The sequence below is a fragment of the Anolis carolinensis genome, chromosome 2 (genome assembly GCF_035594765.1).
Source record: "Anolis carolinensis isolate JA03-04 chromosome 2, rAnoCar3.1.pri, whole genome shotgun sequence".
Lineage (NCBI taxonomy): Eukaryota > Metazoa > Chordata > Lepidosauria > Squamata > Dactyloidae > Anolis > Anolis carolinensis.
Window position 1 is genome coordinate 207,661,404 of NC_085842.1, and position 19,851 is coordinate 207,681,254.

Sequence of the window (19,851 nt, forward strand, 5' to 3'; positions counted from 1 at the left end):
CAGCCACATAGAGATAAAGCATAAGGAAATACATTCAAGTCATCTTGATGCACCAGTGATATTTCCAGTGGGAGAAATCTAAAAAAATGTAATTAATACAGGGATTATAGGAATGGTACTCCATTTTACAAGGCCATCATATAGCTCCCTTGTGGAAAATTGCAAAACGGGTGGTAAAAATGGATTGTCACTGACTATAGCCAAGGATAACAAAACTTCAGTTCTATTATATTGTAAATGAAGCTATTCTTATTAATAAAAAGGTAAATAAAACAACCCCCTATCATGTAAACTCCAGAAATAATAGTTCTAACAACAACTGTTTAATAGTGGGATTTAAAAATCTGTAATAAAGCAAACATCTCTTCAGGGAATTTGCCACATTAACACACTGTGACTGTTTATATTTTAATCATCTCCCAGTTTGAGTCCTGTTAGAAGCTGACAAATGTTCTTCTAGCAAAATGAGGCAATTACAGATAAAAATGATTATTTGGAAACACAAATTCTCCTAGGGCTGCTTTACATATAAACATTATTAGAATTTGTGAATTCAAGATCTAGAATACACTAGTTTGAACCTGATTGAATACAAGGTACATTAGAATCATAGAATCGTAGAGTTGGAACAAGCCTCATGGGCCATCTATTACAACCCCCTGCCAAGAAGCAGGAAAATCTCATTCAAAGCACCCCCGACAGGTGGCCATCCAGCCTCTGCTTAAAAGCCCCCAAAGAAGGAGCCTCCACCACTGTCCGGGGAAGAGAGTTCCACTGCTGAACAGCTCTCACAGTGAGGCAGTTCTTCCTGATGTTCAGGTGGAATCTCCTTTCCTGTAGTTTGAAGCCATTGTTCCGCGTCCTAGTCTGCAGGGCAGCAGAAAACAAGCTTGCTCCCTCTTCCCTATGACTTCCCCTCACATATTTGTACATGGCTATCATGTCTCCTCTCAGCCTTCTCTTCTGCAGGCTAAACATGTCCAGCTCTTTAAGCCACTCCTCATAGGGCTTGTTCTTCAGACCCTTGATCATTTTAGTTGCCCTCCTCTGGATGCTTTCCAGCTTGTCAACATCTCCCTTCAACTGCAGTGCCCAGAATTGGACACAGTATTCCAGGTGTGGCCTGACCAAGGCAGAATAGAGGGGTAGCATGACTTCCCTGGATCTAGACGCTATACCACTATTTATGCAAGCCAAAATCCTATTGGCTTTTTTCGCCGCCGCATCACATTGTAGGCTCATGTTTAACTTGTTGTCCACAAGGACTCCAAGTTTTTCACACATACTGCTGTCAAGCCAGGCATTGTCCCCCATTCTGTATCTTTGCATTTCATTTTTCCTTCCTAAGTGAAGTATCACTGAAGCAATCGTTCTTTGCAAATTGGTGTATTTACTGAAAAATACTGCCCTCAGAGCTAATTTGGTGAGTATTGATGGTGGCCACATTTGGGTGGTTGTATTCCAAGACACAATGTAGGAATCCTAGTGTTCACTTTCCTTTTCCTTCTCTTCTCTTAACTTCATAGATTTCCTTATAGCTTCAATATTTGAACTGCATGAGAAGTGGTTTCATAAATCCAATTAAACTATGGCTTGCAATCTTGTTTAGAAGGTTGATTCAAACTACAATTAGCTCTAGCAAACTGACATCATGCATGATCAAGAACATGGCCTTGAATACTGACAAAAACACCTAAAAACTGTGTGAGACAGGAAGTAAAGTACTGATCATAATGTAGTGACAACCAAAACCACAGGTATGCAGCTCAAATGTTCAAATAAACAATTCACTTGGCTATAATATACATTTCATTTCATTTCAATCCCATTTTTCCTCCAATGTTAGACCCAAGGCAAGTCAAACCATACAACAGTCTTAAAATTGGTTATAATAAAAGCTTTAAACAAAATATACTATTCTATTAAAATAGCATTAACATAAATCAGTTTAAAACCATAAGAACAATACTCCCTATCTAATGGCCCTTCTGTAATATTGAGTTGATTGTCAATAGCCTGTTTAAATTGAAGGGTCTTGTCTGTCAGGAGAAGAAAAGCGGAAGTGCAAAAGGAGAGCCAACCCAGTGTCCCATGGAAGAAGGCTCCACATCCTGGGAGCAGTCCAAGTCCACTGAAGAGGCCTTCTCACATGTCCTCATCAGGCACTCTTCTGCACGAAAGCCCTATTTAAGGATGCCAGAATATCAGATAGTCCAGACCCAATGCATAAAAATTTTATAGGACATAACAAGAACCCTGAATTGTACTTGGAAAGGGGCCAGTGAAGCTACTGTAACAGGACAGCTGCATGTTTTCTGCAACTAGTCTCAGTTCGTTGCCTAGTCACAGTTGTCCGGGGGCTCCAAAGCAGACCAGTTTACAGTATATTGTAATAATCTAAACTGTACATAATCAAGGCAGGTGTCACTTCAGCAAGATCAAACATCTCCAGACATTGACGTAACCAGTGCACTCATTTTCACTGTGCCAAGGCACTCTTAGCTATCTCAGAAAATTGGGCATCCTGGCTTAGGTTGGGTTCAGGAGTACACTTGAGCTACAAGCATGAGATTTCAGGAGAAGAAGTAACTCGCCTGATCATAGGCTGAATCTTTCAATTGACCAGGGACACATTTGCCCTTTCTGGAATTTCTTCATCCCCCTTCAATCTATTATTGACAATGGAAAACTGGTTGACTGGCCAAACAGCTTCCTTTGTTCTTAATTCTTGGAAGTTTTTCTCAATTCACTCCTCGAAGAAAGACTGAGACTACTAAAAAACAATAGAATCATAGAATCATAGAATAGTAGAGTTGGAAGAGACCACATGGGCCATCTAGTCCAACCCCCTGCTAAGAAGCAGGAAATCGCATTCAAAGCACCCCCGACAGATGGCCATCCAGCCTCTGCTTAAAAGCCTCCAAGGAAGGAGCCTCCACCACGGCCCCGGGGAGAGAGTTCCACTGTCGAACAGCTCTCACAGTGAGGAAGTTCTTCCTGATGTTCAGGTGGAATCTCCTTTCCTGTAGTTTGAAGCCATTGTTCCGTGTCCTAGTCTGCAGGGCAGCAGAAAACAAGCTTGCTCCCTCTTCCCTATGACTTCCCTTCAATGGTGCAAAGTCCCAAAAGAAAGAGACAGCACAGAAGGTTACCACCAATGGCATCAAAAGCCATTCACAGCTCAAGGCGAACCAAAAGGAAAACACCTCTTTCCCCACCTAGCTCCTGGTACAAGCCAACTAACCAAAGCTAACCATCCCATATCCAGGTCTGAAGTCAGACAAAAATTGCTCTAAATCAGGCATGGGCACACTTCGGCACTCCGACTTCAACTGCCACAATTCCCAACAGCCACTAAACTGGCTGGAATTTTTGGGAGTTGAAGCCCAAAACACCCGGAGGGCCAAAGTTTGGCCATGCCTGATCTAAATAAACCATATTATCTGAAAAACACCTAAAGCTGGAAGATCATCAGAAATTTGCTCAAAAGGTTGTTGTACACTAGCCAGTAATTATTACTGGTTGGTTTCAGGGAAGGTGGGTTTTTTTCCAGTAAAGTCCTTCCCACAGCCTTTTTTTAGGCAATGGAATCTGATCGGCCTGTGTTGAGACACTTTCTGCTCCCTTTATCCACTTCGTTCACCCTTATCTGACCATTCTACATCCACATCTTCAAGCTGCACAAACTGAAAAAAAATAACACAGAACAAGCAAGAACCAAAGTTACATTCAGCGGGCCTGTATCAACCATAGCATTCAAGCTAAAGCACATCTGGGCAATTTTGTTTGTAAAGTATGTAAGATTGTCTCTTTAAAAATGAATCAACTAAAATCCCTTATAACTGAGAATTCAACTTACATTTCAGTCTTGTTTCATACAAGTTTGCTTTTTCCATTTTCCTTTAGTGTCCTGAGCAAAAGGTTTGGCAAGATTGGGCATTACCAGCAAAGAAAGTTCTACTTCTCTAATACACACATACATGCACATGGGCCTCAGCTCCATGTGACATAAAACAGCCACTTAATGACTATTTTCTATTTAAAACTGACATAACCTGAGTACAGCAATGTTGTGTGCTTCCAAAAAGGTGTTTATGTAAAGGTCTTAAGATAAGTCCTTCGGAGGCTGACCCAGAGGCAATATTCACAAGTCACAAGCTTTAAGAAGACCAGTGGGATTTACAAGAATTGCCTGAACCTTTTTTTCCAAAAATCATACACACACACACACACACACACACACACACACATATATATATATATATACACCCAGCTAATTTCGCAAAGCCTGCAGGCGCACAAGGTTTCAAAGTTTTATGTGACAACACATGCCCTACTATAAGACAGCATAATTCAGAGTGCTTTCAAACATTACAAACTAAAGGCAGCTCTCAAATCAAACAGTGCATTTCACTCACATCATTCATATTTCTGCTGAAATTTGGATAAAGAATTGTTCAGGAGTCAGGGAATACACAAAGGCCTGAGAAGTATGTCAGCATGCTTCATATGCTTGCTGTCTGTGCAGAGCTGAAGGTAAGCACATAGTGGCCTCTGCTTTCACACCAAGTACTTCTGGGTGATATCTACAACTTATGTATGGGGCTGGGGGTACATATTCAGTACCTGCCCTAGGATTTCACTAGCTTCAAAGCTGCTATATTTCATACACAAAAGAAATTTAGAGATAGCTTTTACAGAAAAGATTTAAGGCTATAGCACTGAACATCTAGGGCAGTGTTTCTCAAATTCTGCTGGAGCAGAAATTCTCTGGAGCAGAGTTTGAGAAATACTGATCTAGGGCATGTGACCTTGAACATCAAAATACTGTATTCTACCGATTCTAAGACACACTTTTTGCCAAATCTAGACCCGCAAAATGGGTGTGTTTAAGACTCGATGGCATCCTAGATTCATGTTTCTTTTTAAAACAAACAACAACACTGGTGTCTTTCCCCATGAGAGAGCAGGAAACACACTGACCAGTAAGATATCTTTTGCTGTATACTGCCACATAGAATCTACCTTTTGCAAAGAGGACTGACAAACTGGCAGTTCCATTTAAAAGTCACATTTTTAAAAAAGAAAAAAATACCCCTCCTTCATATTGTCAGAGATTTCATTTCAAATGTGAAGTATATTAAATGTGTGTGCTCATTTAAGCAATATAGCAAGATTACACCTAATCCAATCCAATTAAATTGCTTCAATTGAGCTCAAATGTAGTAACAGAACATGATTTATGTTTGGATATTTGAGAATAAAATGTATTTGCTCTTACAGAATCGGGTCTTTTTTTTTTTTTTTTTGCCTGAGCTGCCAGCTACTATTGCTAGAGACACACACAACTTTGAGCTTTTAAAGGACTGGCTCACATTTACATACATCTGAACAGGGTGACACAATCCTCCCTCTATACCCATCAGTGAATCATTCTGGTATCAGCAAAGATTGTTGTGATTCCTTCCACTTATTAAGATTTTTCTTTACAGCAAGGTGGAAAATATTTGTCATTCCAGATATTTTCACCCTATAGTTCTCATCAGCCCTATACAGATGGTCAGTAAGAGATTCAGCAGTCTGTAGATCAAAATAAATGGAGTATCAACACATTCTCTACTCCTGCCATTTTTAAGTTAAGATGCTTCTGATAATTTGCACACATGTCAGGGAAACAGATAAAATCCCTTGCTTGTTTTCAGTAACTATTTCTGTTCTATCCAAAGCTTGGAAATCAGATGTTACAAGTAAAAACCCAACCCACAATGTGTTATATTTTCTGATAACGATGTCCCTTATTGGCACTGCAATGTTAAGTACACATAACTATTTATTTCAAAAGTAGGTTATTTTGGTTTAAAGCAGGTTGAGTATCCTTTATCTGAAATACTTGGAAACCAGAATTGCTTTGGATTTTGGAACATTTTGGATATTTGAACACCTGTATTTGAATATAAGTACATAATATACATATTCATTCATAGAGCTGGCATAAATCAAAGTCAACCACAACACTTGTATTTGCACATATGTATATAATGAGATATCTTGAGACTAAAATCAAAACCTTAAATGCATTACGTTTCTTATACAACTTATGGACATTGCGTAATGGTAGATTTATACAATATTTTTCATAATTTTTGCGTGAAACAAAGTTTATAGTGAACCATCAGAAAACAAAGGTGCCCCTATATTAGCAACCCATGTGAACATCTCTGGATTTTGGAGTATTGGAAATACTGGTTTTCTTGATATAGCATACTCAATCTTTACGGGGAAATCTGGGACTGTTTCTATTTTTTTTCTCAGTGCCTTATTAAGCTATTTCTTAAACCAGCAGTTCCCAAACTGGACTCCATGAAAGCTTTATTGAATTTCCTGAAAAATATTTAAAATCCATTTTGAAATGGATTTTAAAATGAAACCACAGTTTTATTTTAAAACCCAACATTATCCCTTTTCATCAACAAATCCCAATATTACCCATTTCCACCAACAGGCTCTATTTAATGATACCTGCATCTCTGGTTACCAGATCTTGCAGTAATCAAAGCCCTGATCACCATATTTTGCAGTGTCAGAACGCAAATATTCAAGCCTCACTCATAATTTCTGCTAAGTGTCAATTCTCCTTCAACTTTTTTTTGAGGGGGTGGGGACGTAACACCCACCGAGACCAAAAGGAAAGTTAACTTGTATAAACAACTTTTAAATCCACCTTCTAAAACATGGGGGGAAATATTCCAGTGCTTGGAGGCTATATACACAATTCTATTTTTAAAAAGGGATGAGAACTCATGTCTGATTCATAGATGGCATGGGGAAGCAGAAGGCATGCTACCACAAGTGACTGGTTGTACCGGGACATAAAGCTCATAATCCACTTTGTTTACACATCCAACGGATGAGTCAGAGGCTGAAGTGAAGGTAGGACAGAGAGCAATGCACACTTCCTAGTAAAGCAAAGAACTCCTGACTCATTTTCTTTTCCACTTTGGTTTAGCAAATCATGTAAATTACTGTGAGACCAACATCCTCATGCTTTCTCCATACATCATCACATTGCATGTGAGTGAGTTTAACAAGCCAAATATACGTACATGTTATTGCTCAGCTCTAGAGGAAAAGCACTATTCAGATTTGAGAAACATATTAATAATGAGGTTTGGTGTGGATTTTTAACTGATTAATTTATATACATTAAAAAAGAAAAGGCAGATAAAAGCAGACAAAAGAAAAGATGGGGAAAAGGAGGTGAAGACATAACAAAAGCCCTGTAGGACTCTGCCCCCCACCCCATCCTAACTGTAATGAGAAAAAAATATTATTTTACCACCATAGATTTGACTAAACAATCATGCTAATTACTAACAACCATCAGGACAGATTATGACATTGCTAGCTTTGTTAATGTTCGAAAATATTACAAATGTTAGATTTCTTATTGCTCAAAAAGTCTTCATTTGACTTTCATTAATTTGACAATTGGCTGGCTCAATCACCTTAGTAATCCATTCTTCTATTGTCGGTGCAATGTGGTGTTAAAAACGGAGGCTGAAAACTTAGTTTGCTTAATGTTGAACAGTGCAAGCAATGTTTATTACTCCTTCTGTGAACTAAAATGGTGAATAGTGATGGGACAGTAGCCACAACATGACCAATAAGAAACAAAAGAAAAATAAAAGCATAACCAGGGAAACCACCAATGTCAGCAAAACCTGGCTTTTTCAAAAATCTACATGGGACATTTTAAAAAAGAAAAATCCAAACATACTGAGACTTACTAGATATGCTCAATAGGCATGGAAGGCTAAGTATGAGTTGGAAAATAAAATAGGATAAAATGGAATATCCTGGAAGTCAGCTTGGCTGATGTGCTAGAAATCTGAACAAAAACAGCTCCTTTGTATAACCATTTAACTGAAACACTGTCTAAATGAGGGGTTATTAAAATGTTTAGGGTAAAAGGAAGTCAATTTTATCAATCTATAAACCAGAGATAAGAAACATGGGTGGATAAAAGAAGGTGGGAGATTTTCTGTTCCGTGATACCTCTTGCCCTGGATCTGCCCAAATTGCCAAAGTTATCAGCCAAGACAAAAATTTATCAGAGGTAGTGGGGAGTGTAGCCTCCACTCTTTCAAGTTTGCAGGAGACACAATTCATCCATGACATTTTATTTCTTTTTGTCCAAAAAGGGGATGGTCATTGAGAGCCCATGACAGATGCCTTGTGGGGCTGTATTTCTACATTCCAGCTATACAGCGAACACAACTCACACTAAAGTATTAAAGCTGCTATCAAAAGGCACCCTAAATTGAAGTTTACAGAATGTCTAAACCAGGAGTAGGCAAATAGATGGATGCCATTTCTGGCTTATCAAAACTTGCATTTCTAATTACCTGAGTCACAAATATGGTACACTATGCCCATATCCATGGGGGACATGTTCTAAGACTTCACGTGGATACATAAAACCATGGGCAACAGAGAAGCCTATTGAACAAATGACTTCCAGTGGAGGTATACCACAGAGTTGCACTAGAGAACCTATGAAATGCCTACAGAGGACACCTCTCTAGGCAACACTAGGTTCTCCAGAGAAACTTTATAGTCAACTTCTGGCATAAGCATCTGATAGAATCACCTGGAGAACCTAGAAAATGCCTGGAAATGCCGTATTTTGTCAGGCACTGGTAAATGAAACTGCAACTACTGGTTCCATGGACACGGGGATTGTACTGTATCCTAATCCATGTCTGCTCCTACCAAAAGGGAGAATTAAAAACAGGATCCTCAAATTAATTCACCTATGAAGAAGGAAGATTATTTTTTTCATCCAAAGCCAATAACTGACACTGGACATTTTCGAGACTGTTTACACCAATAATAGTTACCAACTAGCTCACCAGGTCCACTCCTGTGCCAAAAGGAGGGCTACTTTAAACAAACTTAACTCATTTGTGAGCTGTGTCCCATATCCTGTCTTCAATCACAATGGAGCTTTCATTTCTGAAATCCCTTTTTAATTTCATTCTGTTCATGATGTACAATTTTCAGTAGTAAATTTCCTAGTTTTGCTACTTTGGCAACTGGATAAAGAATCCACTGCAAGAAAGCACACTGATACAATGTACAAGTGGATAAAGAATGATAAGCAAATGTGACAGCGTCCCTACTCCTCCCTTCCTTTTCAGAGAATGTTTTAAAATGTTGAGCTTTTTCTTATTTTCACAATGCTCTCTTTGACAAATCACTAGTATACTTTCGGAGTGTCATCTAAAGGCATAGGTACTGATACATCAGTCCCAAAGAGTAGAATCAGACTTACTCTCAAGATAGCAGAAGAGGGAAAATTGAAATGACAGGATTTCCAGGAATTGCCAGCTAAGAATGGAAAAGAGCATCACAGAGGTATGTAAGTGTGTTTGTGTGTGGGGTGGGGTGCTTTTCCAGCTGGAAAGTAGGATGGAGCTGATATGGACCATCAAATTGAATAAGACAATAGGAGCTGAGATTCTTATTCTTCAATCGCACAGTCGTTTCCGACTCTTCGTGGGCTCATGGACCAGTCCACGTCAGAGCTCCCTGTCGGCCGTCGCCGTGCTCAGCTCCTTCAAGGTCAAGCCAGTCACTTCAAGGATACCATCCATCCATCTCGCCCTTGGTCGGCCTCTCTTCCTTTTTCCTTCCATTTTCCCCAGCATCATGATCTTTTCCAAGCTTTCCTGTCTTCTCATGATGTGGCCAAAATACTTCATCTTTGCCTCTAGTATCCTTCCCTCCAGTGAGCAGCCGGGCATTATTTCCTGGAGGATGGATTGGTTGGATCTTCTTGCGGTCCACGGCACTCACAGGATTTTCCTCCAGCACCAAAGTTCAAAAGCACCTATCTTCGTTGGCTCAGCCTTCTTTATGGTCCAGCTCTCGCATCCATAGGTTACTATGGGGAATACCACTGCTTTCACTACGCGGACCTTCGTTGCCAGTGTGATGTCTCTCCTCTTCACTATTTTATCGAGGTTGGCCATTGCTTTCCTCCCAAGAAGTAAACATCGTCTGATTTCCTGGCTGCAGTCTGCATCTGCAGTGATCTTTGCGCCTAGAAATATAAAGTCTGTCATTGCCTCCACGTTTTCTCCCTCTATTTGCCAGTTATCAATCGGTCTGGTTGCCATGATCTTGGTTTTCTTGATGTTTAAGTGCAGCCCGGCTTTTGCACTTTCTTCCTTCACCTTGGTGAGAAGGTTCCTCAGCTCCTCCTTACTTTCCGCCATCAGAGTGGTATCATCTGCACATCTAAGGTTGTTAATGTTTCTTCCGGCAATTTTAACTCCGGCCTTGGATTTGTCAAGTCCTGCGCATCGCATGATGTGTTCTGCATACAAGTTGAATAGGTAGGGTGAAAGTATGCAGCCCTGCCAAACTCCTTTCCCAATCTTGAACCAGTCTGTTGTTCCGTGATCTGTTCTTACTGTGGCTACTTGGTCTTTATACAGATTCCTCAGGAGACAGACAAGGTGACTTGGTATTCCCATACCACCAAGAACATGCCACAGTTTATTATGATCCACACAGTCGAAGGCTTTAGAATAGTCAATAAAGCAGAAGTAAATGTTTTTCTGAAACTCCCTGGCTTCCTCCATTATCCAGCAGATATTGGCAATTTGGTCTCTCATTCCTCTGCCTTTTCTAAACCCAGCTTGGACATCTAGCAACTCTCGCTTCATGTATTGTTGGAGTCTGCCTTGCAGGATCTTAAGCATTACCTTACTGGCATGGGAAATAAGTGCCACTGTACGGAAATTGGAGCATTCTTTAGCATTTCCCTTTTTTGGCATGGGGATATAAATTGATTTTTTCCAATCTGATGGCCATTCTTGAGTTTTCCATATTTGCTGGTATATGGCATGTATCACCTTGACAGCATCATCTTCCAAGATTTTAAACAACTCAGCTGGAATCTCGTCGTCTCTTGCTGCCTTGTTATTGGCAATGCTTCTTCAGGCCCATTCAATCTCACTCCTCAGGATGTCTGGTTCTAATCCACTCACTACACCATCAAAGCTATCCTCTATATTATTATCCCTCCTGTACAGATCTTCTGTATATTCTCGGCACCTTTTCTTGATCACTTCAGCTTCTGTTAGGTCCCTGCCATATTTGTTTTTGATCATGCCCATTTTTGCCTGAAATTTGCCTCCGATGTTTCTGATTTTCTGGAAGAGGTCTCTTGTCCTTCCTATTCTATTGTCTTCTTCCACTTCCATGCATTGCTTGTTTAAAAATACAGTAGAGTCTCACTTGTCCAAGCTAAACGGGCCATCAGAAGCTTGGATAAGCGAATATCTTGGATAATAAGGAGGGATTAAGGAAAAGCCTATTAAACATCAAATTAGGTTATGATTTTACAAATCAAGCACCAAAACTTCATGTTATACAACAAATTTGACAGAAAAGTAGTACAATACACAGTAATGTTATGTTGTAATTACTGTATTTATGAATTTAGCACCAAAATATCATGATATATTGAAAACATTGGACTACAAAAATGGCTTGGATTATCCAGAGGCTTGGATAAGCGAGGCTTGGATAAGTGAGACTCTACTGTAGTTGTTTGTCTCTTCTGGCTAACCTCTGGAATTGTGCATTTAGTTGGGCATATCTCCCTCTATCACTGTTTCCTTTCGCCTTCCTTCTTTCTTGGGCTACTTCCAGTGTCTCAGCAGACAACCATCTTGCCTTCTTGGTTTTCTTCTTCTTTGGGACGTACTTTGTTGCCGCCTCCTGAAGAATGTTGTGGACTTCTGTCCATAGTTCTTCTGGGACTCTATTTATTAAATCTAGTCTCTGAAATCTATTCTTCACCTGCTCTTGTCTCATTTACATCTCCTTCCATACACCTACTAACTAGGGCCTAGAAATGTAAATTTATTTTAAACAGCTTCCGGAATCCCTTAACCTGTGTGGCCACCATTCATGTTAACTGTAATCCAAAAACAACCTTTCTTGGATGTCTATGCTCCACAGAGTCCAATCAGGCAAATCCAAAATGTAATAAACAATCAGATCCTATGGTATCTTGCAGGTAAGAAGGCTGAGAGTTCTTACACTGTGCTAGGGAACATGGGCAGAGAAAACAGAATGAAGGATATTAAAAATAATGGGAAGTGATCTCTTCCAGTTATCATTACCTTTTGGGAAACAAAGCACAAAAGAACACCAAAGCTGCCATTCAAAGGTGCTTTCATGGAAGAAATGAGTGGTATGCTTTTTAAAAAGAACTTGCAAACGACACCACATTTTACAGCAAGAAAAGCCCATTTTTCATTCCAATAAAAACAAATGTCAAATAAGCAAAACTTCCAACTTCAAAGAGTTGTATACAATACTCTCCCTCAGAAACTTCAACGGCTGCCTCTGGCTGGGCCAAGGCATGACCTAAAGGTTCTTAAGGAAGCCAATATTTCAAAGGACTGCTCTGTCACTAGCCAGGAGCAATCGCAAGTACCAATTCCTGGGACATCCAAACCAGTTCCACACTATTGCCCGCTGTCAGCTATCTCATTTACAGCTTCAAGGCTTACATATTTCTTTTCATCTGATTCTGTAGTTCTTAATGTAGGCTTTATAACAGTCAAATGAAAACTTTTACTGTGCCTCTTTCAAGCACTTTTTTTTTTTCAAGAGATTTCAAGCTGCTGTATATAATCATAATCCTGAGAGATAAACTGTGCCGCCAGGCTTGCTCCACTCCCGACACACAGGCAGGCACACACACACCATTCCTGAAGGACACCTGTATTAAAGGAAATTTTCATGAAGGCCAATAAAACACACAAGAGAGGTCAGAAGACGTGTGCCCATACTGAGTCTGTTCCCTCTGCCAAACTGGGGAGGGGGGGGGGGTCGGGTTTGGGGAGCTGTAGTCCAAAATAGGAATCTTTCCAAGCTTTGAATCTGGGGCACTTCTTTGTAGGCATTTATGAATCTCAGGGATTTATGATTACAGGAAAACTATTTTAGGGGGGAAGTTGAGCATTTTAAAAATTATAAGTCCACTATAAAATATGATCCTGTAATTTACAAGGTTCAACAATATTTCTCTCTGGGTGGAATATTCCACAGAGTAATAAAACTGTTCCACATCTGTTAACTTAGGCCCCATCTACACTGACCATTTAATGCAGTTTCAATCCAATATAGAAGAAAGTGGTTTCACTGTGGAGATGATTACATTGAAAATTCTGGAATCAGTTTGAGGCCTGGATGCTGACTACACAAACCAAATAATAAAAATTGTATTATTAAACTCTTTTTGTAACTTTCCCAAATCAAAATCCAAGTTCTGGATGTCAAAATGGGCTAGCTTTCTTGATATACACCTTCAGCGTCATCTTTGAATACCGTTAGTATTTAGACCCCTACTTATTTGAGACACTATGCTAAATCATAGCAGTGATAACATACTATGGTAACATAAAAAACATACATGGGGGAAGCAAATGTCATTAAGAGTAATAAGGCTACTAGAATTAAGTCACATATTCTGTATTAGCAGATACTTTTTTTTACTATTCTAAGTAATACAGAGCATGCTTTTGGCAACAAGAAAAATTACAAGACAGAAATACTACACTTCACTGCATGCTAAGGAAGCATTGACTACAATGCCAAATAAAGAAACTTTCTTCCTTAGCTATCAAAAAGCATGTACAATGAGACACAGACTATTGTACAAAACAATAAAACCCAGACTTAAAAAATGCCAGGAAGGAAATGTATGCTTTAAAATTTTTCCTTAACAATGTTTCAGAGGAAGCACCATTCAGTAAAATGCTCACTGTAGCTTCTCAAGCACCTAGGAAAAAATATTGACTACCACCAACTAATCCATGAATGGGGTTAGATACAACCCCATCTATCCTATAGAATATACAAAAATACCCAATTATGTATCCTCCATCTGTCTCAAAAACATACCATTGTGCAGCAATACATTCAGAAGTACTGCACATTTTATTCTCTCACCACAAAACCTCTTGCTGCAGAGCTTATGCACTGCATGCAAACCATTCCAAGTTTCAACTCCAGCTTCACCGAATAGAGCTTGAAAAATGCCCACTTGAAACCTTTGAGAATTAGAACCATAGAATAATACAGTTGGAAGAGACCACATGGGGCATCTAGTCCAACCCCCTGCCATGCAGGAAAAGCACAATCCAAGAACCCCTGGTAAATAGCCATCCAGCATTTGTTTAAAAGCCTCTAAGGAAAGAGCTTCTACCACACTCCAAGGCAGAGAGTTCCACTGCTGAAGAGCTCTGACAGTCCGGAAGTTCTTCCTAATGTTCTGGTGGAATCTCCTTTCCTGTAATCTGAACCCATTGCTCTGAGTCCTAGTTTCAGGGCAGTAGAAAACAAGCCTGCCCCCTCTTCCTCATGACATCCTTTTATGTGTTTATACATGGCTATCATGTCTCCTCTTGACCTTCTCTTCTGCAGGTTAAACATGCCCAGTTCTTTAAGGTGATCCTCATAGGGCCTGGTCTCCAGACCTTTGATGGTTTTTTTTGCCCTCCTCTGGACACCTTCCAGCTTGTCAATCCCTCTTTTAAACTGGGGAGCCCAAAATTGGACACAGTATTCCAGGTAAGGTCTAACCAAAGCAGAAAACAAAGGCACAATGACTTCTCTCAATTTAGACCAGTGGTTTTCAACCTGGGGTCCCCAGATGTTTTTGGCCTACAACTCCCAGAAATCCCAGCCAGTTTACCAGCTGTTAGGATTTCTGGGAGTTGAAGGCCAAAAACACCTGGGGAGATGTCAATCTGGTGAGATGAGTGGTTCTCCCCAGGTTGAGAACCACTCAGAGGCCGGGCTGTGGTGCAGCTGATTAGTAGCCAGCTGCAATAAATCACTACTGACCGAGAGGTCATGAGTGTGAAACCAGCCCAGGTCAGATTGAGTGCCTGACCATTAAATAGCCTAGCTCATTGTTTACCTAAGCAATCCGAAAGACAGTTGCATCTCTCAAGTAGGAAAATTTAGGGGCCGCTTTATGCAGGAAGGCTAAGTTAACTAATTTATATCACCATAAAAATGGCCAGCAGCATGCGTGCGGAACAATGAGGAAGTACAGTGCTCCCCCCCCCTACTTCGCGGTTCGCTTTTTGCGGACTCGCTATTTCGTGGGTTTTCTCAGATGCAGGCCCCGGCTGAGGCATGCAGCTGGCCTGTCCTGTCCTCCTCAGCCGCCTGCAGGCAGCGCCAACAGGCCTGGCCTGTGCCTCAAAAACCACCACAAAGGAGGGCCTGGCTCCGAGGGCCCGGACCAGCCGAGCAGCAGGCCTCTTTCCTCCCCTGCCCTGGCTGGATCCCTGAGGGCCCCATTCTGGACGGTGTCACCATACATGGCGCTGACTCTGGTGCCGCCAATGCTCCACGTGCACCCCGCCACCAGCGCCAATGCTCTGCGTGTACCCCGCCGCCAATGCTCTGCACACATGCGGGGTGCATTGGCAGCAGGGTGCATGTGGAGCATTGGCAGAGGTGGCCCTGCCTCCAAGTTCATGCACCAAGCCCGCTGCAGCTTGATAGCCATGGCTTCAGAAATACAGTACGTACTGTACATTAAAAGAGGGAGGGAGGCTATACAGTATTGATTAAAATAAATATAGAGTCCCTACTTCGCGGATTTTCACTTATCGCAGGTGGTCCTAGAACAGAACACCCGCGATAAGTGAGGGAACACTGCACTCCATCAAGGACTTGGTGTCACAGTGGATGATGAAGAATCAGCTCCTCCTATGGCCGGAATCAAGCATACTCCCAGGAAGCCAGAAGCTGGAAAATGTTAAATAGCCTCTGTGTTCATGTCTGTATGTCTATGTCTAATGGCATTAAATGTTGTCCACAAAGATTCCAAGATCTTTTTCACATGGATTGTTATCAAGCCAGATATCACCCATTCTGTATCTTTGCATTTCATTTTTTTCTGCCCAAGTGTAGTATCGTATCTTTATCCTTGTTGAAATTCATTTTGTTAGTTTTGGCCCAGTTCTGTAATCTGTTAAGGTCATTTTGAATTCATACTTGTCCTCTGGATCCCTCCTAATTTGGTGTCACTTGAAAACTTGTTAAGTATGCCCTCTAAAACAGTAGTTCTCAACCTGTGGATCTCCAGATGTTCTGGCTTTCAACTCTCCGAAATCCTAACAGCTGGTAAACTGGCTGGGATTTCTGGGAGTTGTAAGCTGTAACACCTGGGGACCCACAGGTTGAGAACCACTGCTCTAAAACTTCATCCATGCCATTAATAAAGATGTTGAACAGTATTGAGCCCAAGAGCGAACCCTGCGGCACTGCACTAGTCAATTCTTTCCAGGATGAAGTGGAACCACTGGGGAGCACCATTTGGGTATGGTTGATTAACCAATTACAGATCCACCTAATAGTAGCATTACCTAGCCCACATTTAACTAGTTTGCTTGCAAGAAGGTCATGGGGGATCTTGTCGAAAGCCTTACTGAAATCAAGATATGCTGAAATCAAGAATTGCTGCCAGTCAGAGTACACCAGGATTTCTTAATTAGGTTTCCATGAATTTGTGGGATCTGTGAGAGGTTTTGTTAGAGATTGTAATGATAATGATGATTTATTACCTGCCTCTTCTCATGGCTCAAGGCAAAGTACAATACAATACAATAAAGCAGAACACTATTAAAATGCATATAACACATATTCACAGGGAAACTGCAGATTAAAATTACTGATAAAATGCAAGTTAAAATTCACAAGTTAAAACTGACTGGATAGGCCTGCCAAAAGAGAAACATCTTCAGTTATGTTTTGAATTCCAACAGCTGTCAGAGCTCTTCTGACAGGTCATTCCACAGTCTAGGGGCAGCTGGTGAAAAGGTCCTCTAGGTGACCATCGCCAGAAGGGTTCTGGCTGGTTGAAGTAAGCATCCACCAGAGGAGTCAGTTTCTTAAGGGTCATGGGTTGTGTGGGAGAAGGCGATCCTCTAGATAACCTGGATACAAGCCATGTAGGGCTTTAAAAGTCAAAAACAACAGTTTGTACTTTGGGGCTAAAGCATATTTTTGACCATAGATATAAAATACAATTCCTATATCCATGGGACTGGTGCCTGTGTTTGAAAAAAATATGTTAACCAGGAAAGTGAACAGGCCATATTAGTACTCTGACAAAGATTACCACGAAATACCAGGAATCTCCAGTTATGTCTAGGAAAAGAATGCTGCCTGGATGGCTGCTGTCTGTAGAGTTTAACAATACAGGCCTGCATATTATGCAAACTTGTAGTACACATGTTCAGTTATACATGAGAACTCCCTCTGTGCATGAAGGTGAGGCAGCAGTGGACCAGCTTGCCTACAGTGAGCTCCTAAATGTATTTCCTCTCCTGAAATGTCACATGCAGTAGGAAGCATTCCTTTCACGGGGAAAGGAAACAAAATTCTTTCTTGGAGTTTCTCTCACAAATCCTCTTCAACTCAAGAACCTCCAGCTAGTTATATGAACACAAATGACTCAAGAGAAATGATGGAAGCCCAGCTGTGCTTCTCTTAGCAGAGGAAGGAGTCAAACTCCTTTATCAGTGCAAAGAGGTTTATAACTCTGAACAGCAGGGCTTCCCGCTGAGGAGGAGGCCGCTTCGGAGAGCTACGCCTGAGTTCTAATATGTGAATCTTTCATTCAACTTCTCTCTGCTATGCAGGACAGCAAGTGAGCCATTTGTGTGTGTGATATTTTGACTACACAGTATTTCCAGTTTTCAGCAAAGTTCTGATCAGAGGAATAATTAGCTGGTGAAATATTTCCGTGAGAAAAAAGGGTTTCAGATTTTATATCAAAATTGTATTTTGCAAAAGGTCCCAGAATAAGTACTTCACATAATATGTCGGCATTTTGTACTGTGGTAGACAGGCCAACTGACTGACTCTTTATCAGCCAAGCTTCCCTTGGTACCAAAGGATACAAAAATCTGATGGCTTGCCTGGGTTGCCAGAAGCATAGTTTTTTAGTACTAAGTTTCCTTTCAGTTTATTTAGTAGGCTTTTTGACTGTTAAACCATACAAATCAAATTGTGTTTTACCACAATGTATGATAGAAAGCTAGTGCCGAATTGCAAATAATATGCCAAATCAGTTGCTTTATCTTTAGAAATATATGTAATGGTATTTTTTAAAATGTAACAGTGAGCCTTAATAAAGTTTACAGCAAAGTTTAATTAATGCACAACAATAATAAACCGAAGCTAGTATCCCAAAAATAATTATTTACTTATTTTTATGTAACATATTTATTATTATTTTCTCCACTAAGGCTCTCTAGCTGATATAAAATGGAATGCAAAGAAGACACTGTTTAAAAACATAAGGAACAAATTTTAAATACCACTTTAAAGTGGTGCTAAAATTGGGTCAAAGAACAATAAGTAAGAGTTTGAAGCCAGGAACATACTGACAGCTGATGTTCTTGAAGAGAAGGCAACAACAGACTAAAACTATCTATTATACTATGTTTGTTCCTGGTTATGAATGTCATTTTCTAATTGGTTATATTATAAAAAGAGGGGGAAAGTGTATTAAACTGCAAAAACTTTGTTTTTGTGGGACATCCTGCAGCACATATGACTATCTCATAGAGTCTCAACCAATTAAACCGAGCTTGTGGCAGCTGCAGAAATGAAGTTTCTGGAATATACCAACTACTTTCAAAGTAAGTTCTGCACAATTAAACAAGAAATAAAACTTTCAAACCAGGAACAGAAAATATTTCAAATGTTGTTATATAGTGTTATTAGCATGCAGTACTTTTTATTAATAAATATTTAGATAAGACATGGTTTCCTTGAGGGCAAGATGTTGACCAGCAGTAATAGTGGGACTGCAAATTTTGGGAAGTGCATTTTCAAGACTTCTGAATGACTATTACCAACAATTTCAATTGTGCTGCCTACCCACTAGAAGACTTTCCATTCTACTCCCTTTCAATGAATGCTTATGTGAGAAACAAGAACACTTACATCTCTGTTTTAATGGGATATGGAACTAAATATTTATTAATATTATGAGGTATTTTAGATTTAATTGATATTACTAAACAAAAATATGCATTAAAGTAGAGTCTCACTTATCCAAGCTAAACGGGCCAACAGAAGCTTGGATAAGAGAATATCTTGGATAATAAGGAGGGATTAAGGAAAAGCCTATTAAACATCAAATTAGGTTAGGATTTTACAAATTAAGCACCAAAACATCATGTTATACAACAAATTTGACAGAAAAAGTAGTTCAATACGCAGGAATGTTATGTTGTAATTACTGTATTTACAAATTTAGCACCAAAATATCACGATATATTGAAAACACTGACTACAAAAATGGCTTCGATTATCCAGAGGCTTGGATAAGCGAGGCTTGGATAAGTGAGACTCTACTGTATATCAAAAAATGAAGAAGGCAACAATGATAGTGAGAAGTCTTTTTCTTTTTGAGAGCTGCATTCCCTTGGCGAGGGATGAGAGAAATCCACTAGCAAATGTATGCTTGCAGCTACTCTTCTGCTTTTATTTTTCATGTAACATCCAAGTCTCCAGGTTCACTGAACTGCGGAAGTGAGACAATAGATGTAATGGGACATCATAGTGCCAAAGAATAATCAACACAACCCCATTTTAAATAGGATTCTTAATTTGCAAGTCAGTCACAACCATGTTTTGTTAGTTTAGACATACAATATGATTCTAGTACAAGTATTCGTAGTTTCACCTGTCTATATCCAACAAAGTATGCTCTCTCCAAGAAATTTCAGA

General features: G+C 40.0%; 1 protein-coding gene across 5 annotated transcripts in view; it reads right to left on the reverse strand.

Moving 5' to 3' along the window:
- atf7 (activating transcription factor 7) overlaps positions 1-19,851 on the reverse strand; it is a 130,071-nt gene that overhangs the window by 92,553 nt on the left and 17,667 nt on the right. The window lies entirely within an intron of this gene.